Raw genomic sequence first — 19,008 nt, forward strand, 5'->3', positions numbered from 1 at the left:
AAATTATTACCTCCAATTGAGTCCCCAGAGATCAATTTCAAAGTTGAGTTCTCTATAGGCATGATGAAAAAAGAAATGGAGTCAGAAATCGACCTTTTAACTCATCAAAAATCAGAATTAAGACCATTCTCCACCGTAAATTCACCCTTCATCAAATTTATTACCACCAAAAATCTGATGTTTGAACCCCTTTTTACAAAGTATATTAATAAGCAATTTCAAAGTAAGGAGCTTAGCATAACTGTCAAATTCCTCTCCCAATCTAGCCTTGACCCTGAAAAAGTGGGTGTCTTAAAAAAATTATGCCACTTGCTATATATTTATATTTGGGAGGAAATCATTGATTTGTTAAAAATCAAAAGGAGTTAAAAACAGAAATCGACCTTTTAACTTATCAAAGATCAGGATTAAGACCAGATCCCCATTCTAAATTCACCCTTCATCCAAATTATTACCATCAATTGAGTCACTGGAGATTGAATTCAGACCAGATCCCCATTCTAAATTCAACCTTCATCCAAATTATTACCACCAATTGAGTCACCAGAGATCAATTTCGGAGTTGAGTTCTCTGTAGGCATGATGAAAAAAGAAATGGAGTCGGAAATCAACCTTTTAACTCATCAAAAATCAGAATTAAGACCATTTCCCCACCGTAAATTCACCCTTCATTGAATTTATTACCACCAAAAATCTGAAGCTTGAACCCCTTTTTACAAAGTATATTAATAAGCAATTTCAAAGCAAGGAGCTCAGCATAACTATCAAATTCCTCTCCCAATCTGACCTTGACCCTGAAAAGTGGGTGTCTTAAAAAAAAATTATGCCACTTGCTTTATATTTATATTTGGGAGGAGATCCTTGGCTTGCTCTGTCAAAATCGTGAAAAGGCTGCCTCTCAGGCATTGCTTTGGGAAGAGTTATATAACTAGCAAATATAAATCTGTGCTGGGATGCACACTGGAAAGGTGGGATGAATCTCCCTTCAAAAGCATCAATTTTCCTTGCAAACCGAATTCCCAACTATCAAGAGTAAAGCTTTGAACTCTTTTAAATCTGGCTTCTACTGCCACTGTGTAAAACTTACTACTTTAGTTTCACCTTGCCCAGCCCTTCCTACCCGTATCACGCTTTCCATTCCAACCCACAATGGGGAAGAATATGGGCAAGATGATCTCCTATGGCTTCCTCATCCAGCTTGTATAAAGTACATCGACTTGGCCCATGTCCAATCCTCTTTTGTACCATGTAGTACTTACACAGAGTAGGGCCTTGTTCTATATGGCTAGCCACATGAAGATCCTTGCTTCATGCTTTTAGTGGGGACTTGATTTTCCAAAGTGGTTTCCACTACCATTAGATTCCATCAAGCCGATATGTTAACAAACATTGCATTGCATTAAAACCGAGTCTCGGGGTAGAGAATCACTAGACCAGCTCATCCTTGTCTCCTTGAGTCGAACATGACTCACTTTTAGTCGACCTGTGTTAGACTCCCACTGCTCCCCTTCATTCCCTCCCAGATCTGGAAAGTTTGCCCTGCTCCTCTTCATTCGCCTCCAGCTCTAGAAGTTTGCCTTTTTGCACTTTTGCTACCAAAAGGTAGTGTTTTATGGAGAGGCTGCCTAAGCTAGATAGAAGTAAAATTTCCCTTATAGGTTGTAGATCAGATGAAGGCATAATTTTTCTTTAAAATCCTCTTCATTTGCCAGCAATGCTCCAAGTTCAATGTATTGGATCCACATAGTGATCAAGAATTAGAAAGAACTATCCAGCTTTGTCCATAGAAGCATAAATCATGTAAATTTGAATGTACAGAACATAAATGCAAACCATACACGGGCAATATTCCATGTTAGGATGTGGTTCAGTACAGGTAATGCAATTTGTCCCAAAATATATTACTAACTCACTACACAGGATTCAATCAGAATATTTAGATGAGAAAGCAAAATTAAATTGCATCAACATAGTTAAAAATTAGAATCTCATATTCTACGTATTTGCAGACAAATATACATCAGCGAGGAACTGTTGACTACTCTTATCTCACATTTATTACTTTCACAGTCCGTGGAGCAACATAAAAGACGGATGGATGATCTGTAAAGCTCGAAATGTTGTTCCTGCACCAATCAACCCCTTCTAAGTAAGGTGAGGTTTCATGGACTAAAGAACAATGCCAATGAACGTTTCTATCTAACCACTGTATCGAATAAAGAAAAGAATCAACCAAACTTGAAGTGTAAACTGTAACAATGGGCACTGCAGAAAGCTACAGAACAAGTCAATGTCTAGATGCATCTTAATACTGGAAAAGTTTCCAGGGTAATTCAATTTAACCTTCCAGCCATCAACCATAGGAGTATGATTACGTTAATGTCCTATTCTTATTTTTCTAGTCTCTCAGGAATGGGTGCATTCATCGGATAGCCGTCCCTCTTTAGATTTTTTGTTTGAGCTACCACGTTATGTGCATCCACTGATTCTGAATCTGGAAAAATTGTAATATGAGTTTCCACTGAAAGAAAGTTAGACAAAGGAAATGTCGACCCTTCCCGCACAAGGGGCATACCCTGTTGAGGAAGAGAGTTTTCAATGGAATAATGCATTGGACTCAAAACTGGTGACACTGATGCTTGAACATTCAAATTTGGTGACATGTCTGATTTGACCCAAGAGGGTGAATTCAAAGCTGGTGATCCTGGTTCATGACCCAACGGAGCCAAACTCAGTGAAGCATCTCTCAGGTCTTGTGAATCTTGGCCAAGATATTTTTTAGAATAGAGTTTTCCTCACAGACCTCATAGAAATTTCCAGTGCGAGCCTCCTGACAGAGAGAACAAACACTGCCGAAAAGCCATTGCATTAGATCTATCACATTAGGCTGCCCACAACAGCAGCCATTTCCAGGTAAGCCAAACCTCTTTCGCATCTGAATCCTCCAAAACCCACCGTACAGAAGCCCAAACACACAAAGAATGATCCCAGTGATACCAAGACCTTCCCGAATATTCTCATTATCAATATTGACAGCAGCCAAGGTGAAGATCCAATAAGGGGCTATGCACAACAAAATGAAGGTCACTATGTGCACATACATGTTCCCAAACCCCAGTCTATCCATATTCCACCCAAAAACGTAGAATCCACAAAATGTTGAAAAAAATGCAACAGAAGGATCACTCCAGCAGTCAAATAGACCTCCCTGCCATTCCGGTTTAGGTTCCATTCTTTTACTACCTCTTCTAAGAAGAGAGTATTTCTTCTCAATCCACGCGTATGTAGATTTGTTTTTCACAGAGTTATCATCTATCCTAATAACATCTGCATTTGCATCTGCATCAGTGATACTTATAACCGTAGTCTCCAAATCACCTTCGGCTTCGTAATCTTTCCCAAGAGGACTCAGGATAAGATAAAGTCCAGTTGCAACAGGGGCGCCTATTGCAACAGAAACGCACAAACCCACTCCAATAGCTGGACGTTGTGATCTCTTATAGCCCCAATTCAGACCACAGAGCGCATAGTGCGCAAAACAATTTATTTGTAGAAGTAGCACAACTACCATCATGTGTGCCCACTAATGAGGTTTGTAAGTCTCATTTTTATTGTAGACCTTTCTAAGATTGACAATGTCCTCTAATGAGAAGTAAAATATGATAACAACGCTGTGGGTGTAGATAAATGCACATCATGGTAAAAAGCGCATTTAGAATTTGATTATTGACCTCAAACCAGCCATCCCTCTCACTCTTTTTAGGCACGGCCCTATTAAGAAAGCCAACCAGAACCAAAAAAAGAATAGCTCCAGATACTGCCACAACAATACCCCTTATTAACAGTGCCAAATTCTTTGGATTTCGCAGCCATACTTTCACTGCCTCCTTAAAAAATACCCACCTGATTTCGCCAACAAAAGGGACTTTCACACCATCCTTGAGGCCACGAAAAGGCTTTTCCGGCATTGGAGTTCATTGCCATAAACTCCACTAAGAATTCAAACGGACTCTATGGAACTCCTCCGTAAAAAGCGCACAGATGTCAAGTGGAGAGCATTGTTCATTCGCCTAATAACGCTTTTTAAGGTTTTTTAATGTCTTAAAACATTTTTTATTAAATTGGATGGCTGATTTTTGTTCAATCGTCTAACAAAAGATCTAACGGCTACGATTAGGACAGAAAGGCATTTGGGGGAGTCCATTTCAGAGGGAAATGCCTTATGGTGTAAATATATTAGTAATAAATTAAATAACAAATAACAACAGCACCATACGAGGCATGCAGAAGCGAGGCGAAGCCATCCTAAGGGAATAAGATGTGAACGAAGGTAACCATGACAGAAAAATAAATTTAAATACAATTATATAATACGAACATTTAATTTATAAATTTAAATTACAGTATATATTTAAAAATAATTAGTCAAAGAATCATAAAAAAATAAATATATTAATTATAAATTAAATAACAACAATACCATCCTAGATATGGAGAAGCTAGGCATACCCATTATCACGAAATTAGATGTGAATAAATCAAATCAAATGACAGAAAAATAAAATTTATATTCTATTAAATAATAATAAAAAGAAATAAAATTTGAATGAAAATAACCAATTAAATATTAGAAAAATAATTTTAAATATTACTAAATAATAATAAAATTTAAATTACAAATTTAAACTATAATATATATTTAAAAAAATTGGTCAAAGATAAACTTATGGTTAGCTAATTCAATACTTAATGCATTATAGACTTCTTGTGACGTAGGTATAATAAAATAGTAGAAATAAATATAATGTTAAAGTCTATAGAAAATAAATATAATGTTAATGTCTATAGAAAATTATAAATTTTATATTTAAAATACGATTTCACTGATAAATAAAAATGACTAGTATGATTTTTGAATTTATTTTAATTATATAAATAAAACACATATATATATATATATAACATTATTTTTTTATTATTAAATAAGAAAATAATAAAAATATTTATTAACCGTATCTAGTTTTAATATAGTATTCTAAATATAATATTTTAAATAAAATAAATATTAGGTTAATTATAAGTATTGATAATGAGTATCATTACTAATTACTAAAGAGATTAAATGAATGAATCAGTTTGTTATACTTTTAAAAAAAATTATTTTTGTTTTAAATAATATTTCTATCAGTTTTTGAAACTGAGATGTAATTTTAATGTGTTGGTCATTTTATTAGGAAATGTTTTGTTACAATTATTTTTATTTTTTATTTTTATTTTTATTTATTTATTTATTTTATCTTTTTTTATTTTGAAGCATTTTTCAAATCTACCATAGTTTATCTTTAGAAAATAAAGTACAAACACAATTAAATATTTTTTCAATATTTTTTTTTTTTGTTTTTACATTCATCAAAACTAAGAGATACTTTTGATTTTCTAAATAGGGTAGATCACTTCCTTATTTCCCTTATATTTTGATATAATAATATTTTTAATATTATCGTTATTTAGCAAAATAAACGTGGATTCCTTAATTTTTTAGGTTATTACTACACATCCTTATGCCATATCGATTTGAGATGAAGGTGGTTTTGGCTAGAGATTGAAGAAATTTTAAGACTTGCCTCTTCTCTCCCATGTTGTTTTACTTGATGTTGTACATTAGGTGCCTAGTCATAATTGTGCTATAAATGGGGGAAATACTTGCTTCCATAAGGATGATAGGATTCAATGTATTCCCTTTAATTTGGAGATTATAAATTATAAAATTCTTTTCAACCTACTTTATTTTCCTCTATGACGGTCTAGATATATTACATCCCTGAGATTTTCATCCATATAAACTAATACAAATAATATGATTATAAAAGATAAGTTTGTTCTCATTCCATGTCAAGAGATCTAATGACCTACAATTATTTTCAAGCCCATAATAAACTTTATCCCCTCAATTTATCCTTTTGTTGATGACCTAGAATTATTTTCAAACCCATAATAAACTTTTTGCCGTCCATTTATCATTTTGATGATGACTTAATGATCTTGTTATGATTATTGATTATGAGAAATTTATATCAAGAAACTTCGTCGAAATTGTTATTGTCATATATAAAAGTATTATAAATAATTTTATTGAATTTAATTATCATAAGAAAAAATCTCACATTAAACCATCAATAATACCCATATTAAAACATAAATCTTTAAACATTCTCAATTACTTGAAAAAATAATGAGATATTATATATATATGTGTGTGTGTGTATATATATATATAAAATTTTTATATATGAAATTATTAAAAAACAAAAATTTAAGAAATAACATAAATAAATAAATCAGTTGTAAAAAAAATACTTCTTCTTTTATAATTTTAAATGCATTACTGTATTTTATATTTTACACTTCTAGGATATTACATATTCATAATGTTATGAATTTAACTTGTTAAAATATTAATTTCGTCTTTGAACCTACCGCATTCCCTCAGTATGTTTTAATGTGTCATTTATTCAATATATATATATAGATATATATTCTTTTTTGTATGTATATATCTATCATTACGTTATCACATAGTTTAATAAAGAAATGAAATCACCTTGGTAGAGAATTTTGGGTTTTGAAGTTAATTGTCAAGATTTAGTGGAGATTTTTAACAATCATAAATTTAAGATGTTTAATCTACAAAGTTCAGGTTTATCAATTAATTTTTAGGGCGGTGAATCTATTTATGCATTGAGAATAACATCTTGAACAATAATAAAACACAATCATTGCTGAATATTGTATCCTTAGATTCCGACCAATAAATCCATTTCATGTACTAGTTAGATCATGCCTTATGTTATCAAATTTAATGTTATTATAATTATACATTTGATGTTTTCTTATTTCTGGATATAATGTATGCATATGAGTTGAAATTTCCAAGGGTTTGGATGAACATTGTTAGAGATAATAGAGAAATGAATGTTCTATATTGCGGGAGTTTCAATTTTTTTTCTAGAACTTATTTCTTTTCAATATGAGTGAATGACATTTGTGTAGGAGTTGTAATCCTCTAATTTTTTGTGCTTATCTAGTCTGTCGATCTCATTGCTACATAATGGGACCCTATCATGTATATGGTGTGTGGCGTGAGCCTAATTTAATAAAAATATCCCATTAGAGAGTCATGCCATTGTCTTTATTTTTTTTTATTTTGGTATGGGAGCCATAGGCGCGGTTGCTATTTAGAGTTTATTAAAAATATAAACAATGGAGAAACGAAAAAAAGTATAATAAGATACTGTTATTAAAGCAATATCATGCAACACACCAAATACATGACATAGTCTCATTATATAGTAATGAGATGGATATAATACATAAGTAGAACAACCTGGAGGATAAGGGTTCATATTCATCTGAAACTCACTCACATTGGAAAATAATGATTTTTGGAACATGACCTCAAATCTCACACAGTATAAAACTTTCACTGCCATATTATCTCTAAGAGCCCACCTTGATGGTGAAATTAATTATTTACTAAACCTAATTTCTCTCTAGATAACTTAAACATATTTTTTCCTAGAGACTTAGTAAATATGCCTCCACATTTTCATTTGTATTACAAAATATCCAAATCAATTTTCTTTGTTTACATTTCTTCTTCTACAAAATGATGTTGTGTTTTAATATTTTTTTAACTTACATTATAGACAAGTTTCTTTTCAAATTTGATGGAGCTTTGGTTGTCACATTTTGTAATTGTTGGTCCTTCATTTTTATCTCCCATGGCTTCAAGAATTATTCTTAAATAATTTATATTTATAAGTCTTTTGTAATTATTTATTTCTGATAAAAAAAATAGTTTCTTATTTTATATAATAATGATTATAAATTATAGTGACTATTATAATATCAATTTTTGTCAAACTTAAATATATTTTCTGTGAAGATTTGAGTATGCAATTTTAATCACAAGAATGTGAAAATAAGTCTCATGATGAGGGAAATGTTAGTATAATGAATAGGGAAATATGGAAGAAAAGACCCACATTGATAACCTAGTTCTAAAGGGGGTCGAATTCAGTGCTAACGTTTGGATCCTATTGCGGATGGTGCTTCCCTAAGAGGAAATAAGAATTGCAGACCTGTTGCCTTATACATTAGGCGTGGAGTCACTTAACGTTAAGGATAAACCCTTCATTTTTTAATTGGAGGAGGAAATGAAACTTTTAAAGCAATAACATAAAGCTTAATTTATTTTAGTGAATAAAATTAAAATCCTTTACATCTTAAAATTAAACTAATCAACATCATGAATGAAAGAAAGATGAATCATATGAGGTCCTTGTATGTAAAGACTAATGAGTTTAGTGGCCATTCACATATAAAAAAATTGTTCATATTTTCATTTTATTATCATAATTATGGTAATGACTCTAAGCATAATAATGAATAGGGAATTATGGAAGAAAAAACACACTTCCATAACCTAGTTCTAAAGGGGGTCAAATTCAGTTCTAACATTTGGCTTCTGTTGGGAATGGTGCTTCCCTACGAAGAAACAAGAATTGCAGACCTGTTGCCTTATACATTGGGCATGGAGTCGATTTACATAAAGGATAGACCCTTCATTTGTTAATTGGAGGAGGAAATGAAACTTTCAATGCAAGAACAAAAAGCTTAATCTATCGTAGGAAATAAAATTAAAATCCTTTGAATCTTAAAGTTTAACTAATCAACAACATGAATCAAAGAAAGATTAATCATATGAGGTCCTTGTATGTAAAGAATAACGAGTTTAGTGGCCATTCACATATAAAATATTTGTTCATATTTTCATTTTATTATTGTAATTATGGTAATGACTCTGAGCATAATGAACATCCTTTGATATATGCTTTAACCTGCATAGAAGCATTTCAAAACCATATAAAAATATTTTTAAATAATCAATCCATATAGGTAGGGAAAATTTTAATAATAAATGAGTAATCTATTTATCGAGTTCTTTTAACTCAACATTTCGGAATTCCAAGTGAGTCCATCCTCACGGGATATGCTAAATGTTTAAGAGGATATTAATGATGTATCATAGAGTTAATCTTTTGTATATGTATAATTTAGGGAAATGTTCAATATGAAATGATTTAGTTGGCTAGGGTTATTTTAAATTTCGGGTTAAATTATGAGGTTTATATTTTTAGTGGATTTAATTAAAATGGAGATTTCATTATTAATGTTATTTTAATTGGATTTAACCTTAATGTCCATTGTAATGTATTGATTTTGATGAGAAATTAGGGTTTAATTAGTTATTAGGGTTGTTATGAAATATAAATTTTTATTAATGTTTATTTGGCTAATTTAATTTATGGTTCTTTAATTACAAACTTTTAATTTTATTTTAACTTTTAGAAATAATTAGATTCTTATAGTTATTGATTGAAAGGCTATAGAAATTATGGTACTAGTTTAAGATCACAAGGATGAGCTTCATTTCAAGTTAAAATACAACTGAAACGAGGAGACTACTTATTTGGGCTTGTTTCCACTACATGAGTTTCCAAAATTGGACATCGCTCCATTGTCGCCGAGCGTCCATGGCCCCAAGGGAGTCATACACTATCTTAACTAAGAAATTTTGTCCCTTTTCCATTCATATATAAGTATGAGTTACAAAATACTTAGTTTTATTTCATTAATTAACTATGGTATTACCATGCACTAGGATTTTACATAATACCAATGTCCCTGCTTCACTTCCAATGACCATCTATAGCCCCGGCGGAGATGTTAGCATCCCCCATTTTGAAGCAACTAATGGGATGATTACGCACTATGGTAACCGAGTACCATAGACATCGCTACACTTCTAGTAAGCATATATAGCCCCCATGGGGTTATCTATATCCCCCATTAGAGGAAAGTGTTAGTGTCAAGTATTCATGAATAATGTAGTGATTAAGGAAGGTCTCATGAATGTAGTATTATTGTAACTAACTAGTGTTATCACTTAGGTTTTTTCCTTAGAAGTTATTAAAGAAGGAATGGCCCGAGGTAACCACAAACCAATCTCTTAGACTTAGGTTCTAGCCAACCTAACCCCAAAGAAGGCTTTCTCTTTACGATTTAACATTGTTTGAATAAGATTTCAAGCTAGTTCTTAATGTTGAAGGTTGTTTTGTTTTGATTGGGTGGTGGAATTAAGAAAACAGATGGGTAGAGCAAATATTTAGGCCATTGGACTATGAAGTCAATCAAGAAAGGCTTAGCTAGATTTGATTTATTACTGAGGTAAGAATCCACAGGGTAGGCTAACACAGCAAGAGAAAATCTACAGGTTTAAATGGATGAGAGTCCTAACCAGGGCTAAGGGCAATGAAGAATCCTTAACAGTGATTAAGATGAGGAAGGGAAGAATGGCCAGTAGAAAAGGGCAATGAATAATTCTATACTATGGGCCAAAGGGGGTAAACTATGGAAGTAAGGAGGAAATTAAGAACCTCCAGACCAAGACAGTTTAGAAGAAAACATAAATAAAGCAAACAGTTAAAACAGAGGGCACTTAAGCTAATTCTGATGATATGATTCCATGTTTGCTTTTAAGATTTTATAAGAAACACATATGAGTATTTTATAACATAAAGAGAATACAATATTTAAACATGAGAAGAGGATACTTATTTGTTCCAACTATGCACAAGAATCCAGTGAAACGTCCTCAGCTTTATTTCATTTCCAGCAAAACCAGTCCAGTTTTGAGTACAAAAGCTCCTTGGCTCAAAAATAATATGTCTACATAAATGTATTTTAATCCACCCCTAATTACTTCGTTTTGTGAAGTATTTATACAAAGTTTCATACAAAATATCTCATAACTATATGATAGTTATTCTAGGAGATGGAAAATATCTTTAACATGAAGATAGACACAGATGGAGAACTGTTTGTTTGATGTCCCTTCAATTGTGACTGTGTTGGCTGTTGTTGCTCGGATTTGGCTCTTACAGTTTGCCTTGTAGTTATGTGTTGGAATCACTTTTATATTTGACCTACTAATACTCTTTACCTGTGTTTTTGCATCCTTTCTTACGTGTTTTACCTGGCAGTTACCTTCTACCTGATAGATTTACTATAGTAACTTATAGTAAATCAATCAAATGTGTTCACCATTCACTGTCAGGTAGCTTTATTCTTATCATTTTTCTGTAAACTTCATCATATTCTATGTACTTAGCAAAACTTGGTTTGCTTATGAATAAGCGATTGACCTCATGTTTTATGTAGAACAGATTCTTAGGGTCGTCGTAAAGCATTCTTCCTGTGGGTAATGATTTCACCCCTAAAGTACTAGCTTGGCTTGTGGCCAACTTGTTTATTTTACCAATGTAATCTTCCTGGGTAATCAACTTATCATGTATTACCATAGGACTGGGAAGTCCCTTTTCTCTTAGGAAGCCAAAGTTTAGCATGAAGCTGTCGATGTCTATTTGGATGCTCTAACATCTTTTCTCTAGGTTTAGCATTAAGTTCCTTTTAGTGAAGACCTTTTTGATTTCTATGCTTGTGGCAGTTCTATCCTCTATTTCCAATTCATCCAGTTCATATTTTTTTTTGTTGTTCAAAAAGGTTATCAACTAATTAGCTTCATCTGATTTACTTCCCAATTCTTCCACTCTCTTGTGGATTGCCTCTATAGCCATCTTGACCAATTTTGTTTGCTCAAAAGTAATCTGAATAGAAGACCAAACATCATTGATGGAATCAATGATGTTGGCCTAAAGGATTTCTGTCATGTCTCCCAATGGTTCTTGAAGTGTTAAATATTTTTCTAAGGCTTTGATCCTTTCTGCAATCCTTAAATTCGTCTGAGTTTCTTCTTTGTTCTGTATTTGTACAAGTTTACAGTTGGTTTCTAAATTTGACACTTGTTCTCCAGGCTTCTTAAGCTCAGTGGCCTTGATACTCATTTCTTCCATGGCTTTTATTAACTCTATAGTTTTCTCTATAGGTGTCTCTGTGCTGGTTGTTGTACCTGTGCCTACTGTAGTACTTGTTACTGTTAATGTTGTTGCTAGTGGAATTGTTGGTGCCAATGTAGCTACCAAGGTGGAGGGCACTGCTATGGAAACTGTAGGAATTATAGTCTGAGGAGCGGTGGCCAACTAACTCTGTTTAGATTGTATCAAGTTGTCCAATTCTTTCTCAGTCTCCTTCAATTAGTTATTTAACTTAAGGACCAGGTCCATAAGTTCTTCCTCCCTCTGTATCTCCAAAATTTCAGCTATTTGAGGATGATGAATAGGTGGAATCTTTAGTTGCTTCTTCAGTGCAGCTATGTCATCATTTTTCTTCTTTATCAATTTCTTTGCTACTTTAACATCCTTGGGATCATGTCCCAGCTCTATGAACAAGTCCTCTAAGGACTTTATTCTAATATCTTTGCCCTGAGAAGAGGCCTTTTCCAACTGGAATTGGGCTGAGATATTATTGAGTGAGTTATGAAGTTGGTGAGCTACTATGGCCTTACTGGTCAATGTGGAATAGACCATTTATCCAGTTTTTTTATGCAACTCAATTTGGTTAATAGGATGGATATCCTTTGCCATGACCTCAAAATCTGTCTTAACATAATCTGCCATTGTTTTATGTTGTTGTATGGTTAGCTTGAGAAATATCATTTGCATCTTGCCTTCTTTTATACCAAAGGCTGACATTAGCCTTGTTTGGTTTGTTGGGGCCATTCTCAAGTAATGTGCATAACTCTGCACCTTCAACTTTTCATTCCTTTCCTTGATTTATTTGTATTTTTCTTTCATGTCATAGCTCTTTCCTATGGGAGCACTGAACGAGGATACTTCCACACTCTGCTGCCTTTCCAACATTTGATTTATAGAAGTGGAAGGTTCTTTTGTCCCTCCTGAAGGAATGGTGTGCCCGCTTTCTATCCTCTCTTCTCTTGAAGTCCCTGTTGTTTCCTCAGTATATTTTTGTTCTACACATGGATTTAACCACTGCCTCTTAGCAAAGGTTTGATCAACAGGAATGCTAGAAGGGGTGGTGTCCTCTCGGTTTCTCTTAAGGTTTCTTTCCTCATTGAGAGGAGTCTGTAAAACAGGAGGATTTTTCATGATTTGTTCAGGTTGAGCAAATTACTCTGAAATTATAGGTTGTTCAGATTGTTGTTGTTGTTCTAAAAGATCTGGTTGTTTCGATGGTTCTGCTTGCTCTGAAGATTCTAATTTTCCTGATGGTCTTGCCTCCGTTGATGGCCCTTCTTCTGTTTTCTGATTGTGGCCTTGCGCTTGTCTCTGAGACTGAGACTCCCCTGGAACCTGTACAAATGAATCCTCATCAAGTCTCCTATCTAAGTCCATTAATACATTATCAACAACAACCTCTGTACTATATCAATATATCAAAGTTCCTGGCACCCATTCAGATTGATTAGCATATTGTTCAATTTCAGGGATCCTGTGATGGATGTAAGGAGATAGTTTATTCTTTTGTGTCCTATTACAAATGAGACTGTAGGGGTTATAGGTCCACATGAAACTCTGTTTCAGTCTCAATTTTCAGAGGATTTCATCTGCCTTCTTTCCTGCTTCTCTACTATTACAAATGAATGGGCCTAGTTGATCCTTTATCCTAAGTTCGCCTTTCTTCTTACCTCTTACAAAGTGCACCTCATTTGAATTGATCATTTGTCTGTAGTAATCTAGAGAAAATAATCTCATGGGGAGATACTTTGCCAATTTGTAAGGTGGCAATTCACATCAATAAATTCTTATTTTGGTATGGTTTTGGTACAAGTACCAATCCCCTACTTTGTATTATTTTTACAACTGTGGGACTTTCTTGATGTCTGCACTGGTTCTAGGTAGAGGGCTTCTTAGCAGCATGGTTGGCACAGGATAAACAAAGAGGTCTATGAAGTCTCAATAGGAGTATTGAGAATCAAACTAGTGAATCAAGGAAGTCCAGAAGATTACTGATCTGGGGTTTCCTTTAGTATCAAGTTTTTGGAGGGCAATTAGAAACCTATCAACTTGGTAGTACAAGAACAAATGATACAGAATTGAGGAATATTTAAATACTCTTTCATTTTCCAACCTCATGAATTGATCATTCATTCTGTCAGCGATAAACTTGGAATAGTCAAATATCATGGTTGGTGATTGGTCAAGAGAGTAGATTGACATGATGGATATTATGATCTCATCAACATATTCACTAGTGGTGTAGCCTAGTATGCCATATATCATATCTAGAATATCTTGACCAAGGTTGGAGAATATGGTCCATAGATAAGGAGGAGGGTCCTTTGGGATATATTGTTCTTCTTTAATAAAAATCTGGAGTAACTGGGCTATTCTGACTGATGTGAGTGTACTGTATCTATTTAGCATGTCTCCAATGGAAAGAGGGGTTAGGCTTTGCCTTGGTCGCAATTGAAGCACCTGGTTAATGGATTCAACAATGATAGTGAACAGAACAGACTGGTCATGAGTTCTTACTGCCCTTTGGATGGGATCATAGTTCATATGACAGTAATGTACTATCTCTGGGAATACATGCACCCTGGGGAGCTAATACTTGGGCAAACCCGAATCCCAAAGTCCAATATAGTCAGCGTAGATTGGGTACTGGTCTCTATACTTGCAAAAGTGTTTAAGAGGGGATTTCGAGACTAAGGTGTCTTTTATTTGGAAATATTTTTCTGCAAGTGGAAGGTGGTCTAAATCCTTGTGGGGAGTTGTAATGGGCATGACATCCAGGGCATTCGGGGCTTCCATCCTTAGTTCTTGTGGATTCAAGGACGAGGCAAAGGATTTCAGGGAATTTGGTAACAATTGGTCTATTTCAGAGTATTTCAGGTTTACCGGGTGGATTAATTGACTAAATTACTTAGCATTTAAATAAATTTAGCTCAGGTTTGGCAAAGAAATCAAAGCCTCTTAGTCGAAAATGGGGTAAATAACTGGTTTTGGCTGTTTGAATGGTGAAATGACAACTGTGCAATGTTTGCAGGAAGTGTACGGGTCTGCAACGTGGCCTGGAGTTCTTCAACTGCAGAAATTTGATGGTCGATAGTAGGTTTGTACTTGAACGTGCTCTGTTCTTTGCTGGAAGCCAGAACACCCTTTTCACGATAAAAAACAAAAACAATGAGTTTTTTGGCATTACGTGTAAAGTCAATGATATTGGTGGGTATAATGGGAAAACGACAGTTGGCGCCAATTGGAGGACGTGACAGTTTTTTGTGTAGCGGAGGCAGTAAGCAGGATCCATAGCACCACTTTCTGGAAGAAATGGTTTTGGGTGGAGACCGCCCGATGCCATTCATCGGGCGCCATGTAGTGGCACGGTGAATAGTAAAACCACTCACATCGGGTAGGTAACGGTCAGCATCGGAGGCCGCCTGATATGAGCGACAGCCATTAGATCTGAAGGGGTGAGATCGTACGGTGATCGGGAATGTGATTTGATCGGGGAGTTAATGGAGGGGCCCAATGGGATTTTAATCGTGGGTTAGGGTGGTTTAATGACATTGGGGGCGATATGATTCGAGGAAGGTTATTAATTAATCATTATTTGATTAATTAATCCTTTTTGGTTTGGCGGAGTGTTATGGCTCTTAATTAGTCATGGATCGACTAATTAATCCATTTAATTATTTACTATTATGGTTTATATTTCAAACCATGGGTGGGATATTTAACATTTGGGATTTTAATTAAATATATAGGAAATGGGTTTATTTTTTGGGAGTTAAATATAATAAAAGTTAAAGTTAATATGAAGCGGAAGTAGAAAAGAAAATTGAACTAAGTATCATGTATTGACATTTATCTATACATCCATATTTAACATCATGACTTAGGCTTAATTCTTTTTGTGTGTTTTTATGTAAAAAAAAGGGCTTTTATGTAGGGTTAATTACTTTCCATAGGTAAATGATGATTTCACACCTCAGGAAAAGGGGTTTTTTAGGGGAAAATGAATGAATTGAAGGGGGTGAATTCTCATGAAGGGATTTTAATAACTAGAACTTATAAGTTATTTTGTTGAGGGTTTGGTCCCTCCAGAAGTCAGAGAAATGCTCTGAGTCCCTTTGATTTAAGGTTTTAGGTACTTTTTACTTTGATTGTGGGGAATTAGTAAAATTAAGGGTGAAATGAATGGGGAAATTAATCACTTGACTTTGTGTAAATGCTCAATTATCATCCACACTCTTAGCAACTTGATGATGTAAATGACATGACTTTATCCAATCAATAACCATAATTTTGCATCCATCCAACTACTTACCCACCTACTCATCCTACCTTTTTTTCTACTCTTTATTAGGGTGCACTTAAGCTGGAAAACGCTTATCAAAACTTTTCTTTTTCTTTTACAATAGAAATCTATGTAAATTTATCCTTATTACATCCAAGGGCTCAGATTGAACTATTGAGCTCCTTTTATTTACTCTACCTATCTACTTATCTGCCAAGATTAAACAGTTTGGTCAAATATTATTCTCTATCCCTAAGCATGAAATTCAAAACATGGAATAACCAAGATTAAACTTACCATGGATTGTGGCATAACAACAATTTGCACACGATCATTATTGTACAAAAAGGTAAAATAGCAGTGGCATTTGGACTTGCACACTTTTTTGGTATTTTTCTTTTTCTTGGGGTTCATTTTTCATCTTTTTTGACCTTTTCTCATTCCTTTTGTCCTTTGATTTTTCTTTTATGACATACCCTCTTTAAATTTTTTAATTTTTTTGTTTTTTTACCAATATGGAAAACATTTGCATAAAGCAAAGTTATGTACATATTATAGATTTGACCCCAGCCATTCAAAAATTATGACACCTATTGGTATAGGAACATAACAATGGCTCCACTTGGGGATGGAATTTATTGGTGAAATGTCAAGAACTAGTAGATCAATGGCCTTCTAGATTTCTACGGTTTTATTCTGCAACTTTCCTTCACCTTGTTGCTTTATTGATATTTACTGACAGTAAAACTTTTAAAGCCTAGCGCCTTCTCTTTGAGCTTCAACTCCAAATTTTACCATCCAATCCAAACTAAATTATTGTAAAGGATATAGTATGTACAAGTGATTATTAAAATCAGCGATTGGGATCTACATAGTGCTTAACCATTCAACCATTGACTGGTCCTCCTACTTCTACACCATTCACTTCTTTAAGGAAATAGGCATTATTGCCTTTGAAAGCATAAATAACGTAAGGCCCTTTCCATAATAAGTCAAACTTCCCATGTTTCCATTTATCTTCCCTTCTTGAGTCCCATTTCAAAACTTTATCTCCCAGATAGAAATATTCTGCCTTGGTTCTTTTGTCAAATTCTTTCTTGATTTTCTCCTACACAACTTGGGACCTGATGTAAACTTGCTCCCTGGTTTGCTGAAAATGAATAGTTTGGTTGATCCTTCTCTAAATATCATTGGGCTCAACCTGTCCTTCTTGGAGTAATTTCATCGCAGGAGTTCCTAAAGAAGATGGGAAGACAACCTCCATTCCATAGACTAACTGATAGTGACTGGTGCCAATAGATTTCTTTGTGGTCAGTTTATCTGCCCACAAAGAATTCACTAGTTTCTTATTCCAGGTCTTCTTATTGTCTTCCAATAATTTTTTGATAATATTCATTAAGCTCTTATTGCAAGATTCTGTAAGACCATTTCCCTGGGGATAGTAGGCTGTGGAATGGCCGAGGGTTATGTGGTACTTATTGCAAAAATCAATCATCCTTTTTTATTCAACGGGTGTAGCATTGTCTGTGATGATTTTGGTGGGACAACCGAATTTGGACAAAATGTTGGCCTCAAGAGAACCCATTATGACTGTATGACTGGCCTGTCTTGAGGGTATGGCTTCTATCCACTTTGTGAAATAATTTATGGTAGTTAAGATCCATCTATGTTGGGTAGAGGAAGATGAATTAATCTTCACCAATGAAGTTAAGAATCCATTGTTGAAATGGTGTTTCAGTTGATATGGGTTTCAAAGGTAATGGTAGTAGCTTGCTTTTCCCTTCAAAAATCTGGCATTTGTGACATGAGGTTACGAACTTTTTTACATCAACAAATAGAGTGGGCCAGTAAAAACCGGCCCTTAAAATTTTATCAGTTGTTGTCTTCCAATAGAGATGTCCCCCAGAGTCACCTACATGAAACTCTTCCAAAATTCTGTCAGATTCCTCCTTTAACAAACAATTTAGAAATATGCCTTTACGATTTTTCCAAAATAAAGCATTATTAATTATGCAAGACTTTAGAGATTTCATCTTTAAGAACCTACTTTTAGTCCTGGATAGCTATGGAGGAGCTTGAAGGTTTTCTACAATGTATATTATGTCAGCATACCATGGTGAATCTTTAAAGGCTTTGCCGATCTGTGGAGTTTCCATCTCCTCTTCGTTATCCAGTTCTGTAATGAAGTTTATGTCTAGTGCTTGATAGTTTGATTCAGGCATAAGCTTAGCTAAACCTTAGCCTTTGATCAATTTTGTAGGCTTAATTTCAAAATCATACTCAAATATTGTAGCTATCCACTTTCTCCTTTTTCCATCAAGTCCATCCTGTGTTAGAATGTCATTGACTACATCATTGGGAACATAAGCTACTATATGAGAGTACAAGATATAAACTCTGAAATCTTTAATGCCTTTAATGAGAGCGAAAGCTTGTTTATCCATTATGTTATACTTTAAAGGTGCATCTGTCAGGGCTCTACTGAAGAAGGCTACTGGCTGTTCAAAACCCTGATAATTTTTTCGTAAGAGGACTGCAACAATGGTGTGTTCTGAAGCAAAAGAAAATATGATGAATTCCCTATCAAACATTGGACTGATTAGGACTGGTGTTTGTGTTAAGGCCAATTTTATATATTCAAATGAATTTTTAGCCTCTAGAGTCCATTTCATAGTAGAATCCTTCTTTAGCATGTTGTTTAGTAATCTATTTAACTCTGCTAAGTTAGAG

The 19,008-nt window shown here is 34.1% G+C and overlaps 1 pseudogene; it reads right to left on the reverse strand.

Moving 5' to 3' along the window:
- Positions 1–2,390: 2,390 nt before the first annotated feature.
- LOC149161558 (uncharacterized) lies at positions 2,391–3,574 on the reverse strand (annotated as a pseudogene).
- Between the last annotated feature and the right edge of the window lie 15,434 nt (positions 3,575–19,008).

The sequence above is a fragment of the Pinus tabuliformis genome, chromosome 5_2 (genome assembly GCF_031772625.1).
Source record: "Pinus tabuliformis cultivar Carrire ecotype Pingquan chromosome 5_2, CPIR1, whole genome shotgun sequence".
Classification (NCBI taxonomy): domain Eukaryota; kingdom Viridiplantae; phylum Streptophyta; class Pinopsida; order Pinales; family Pinaceae; genus Pinus; species Pinus tabuliformis.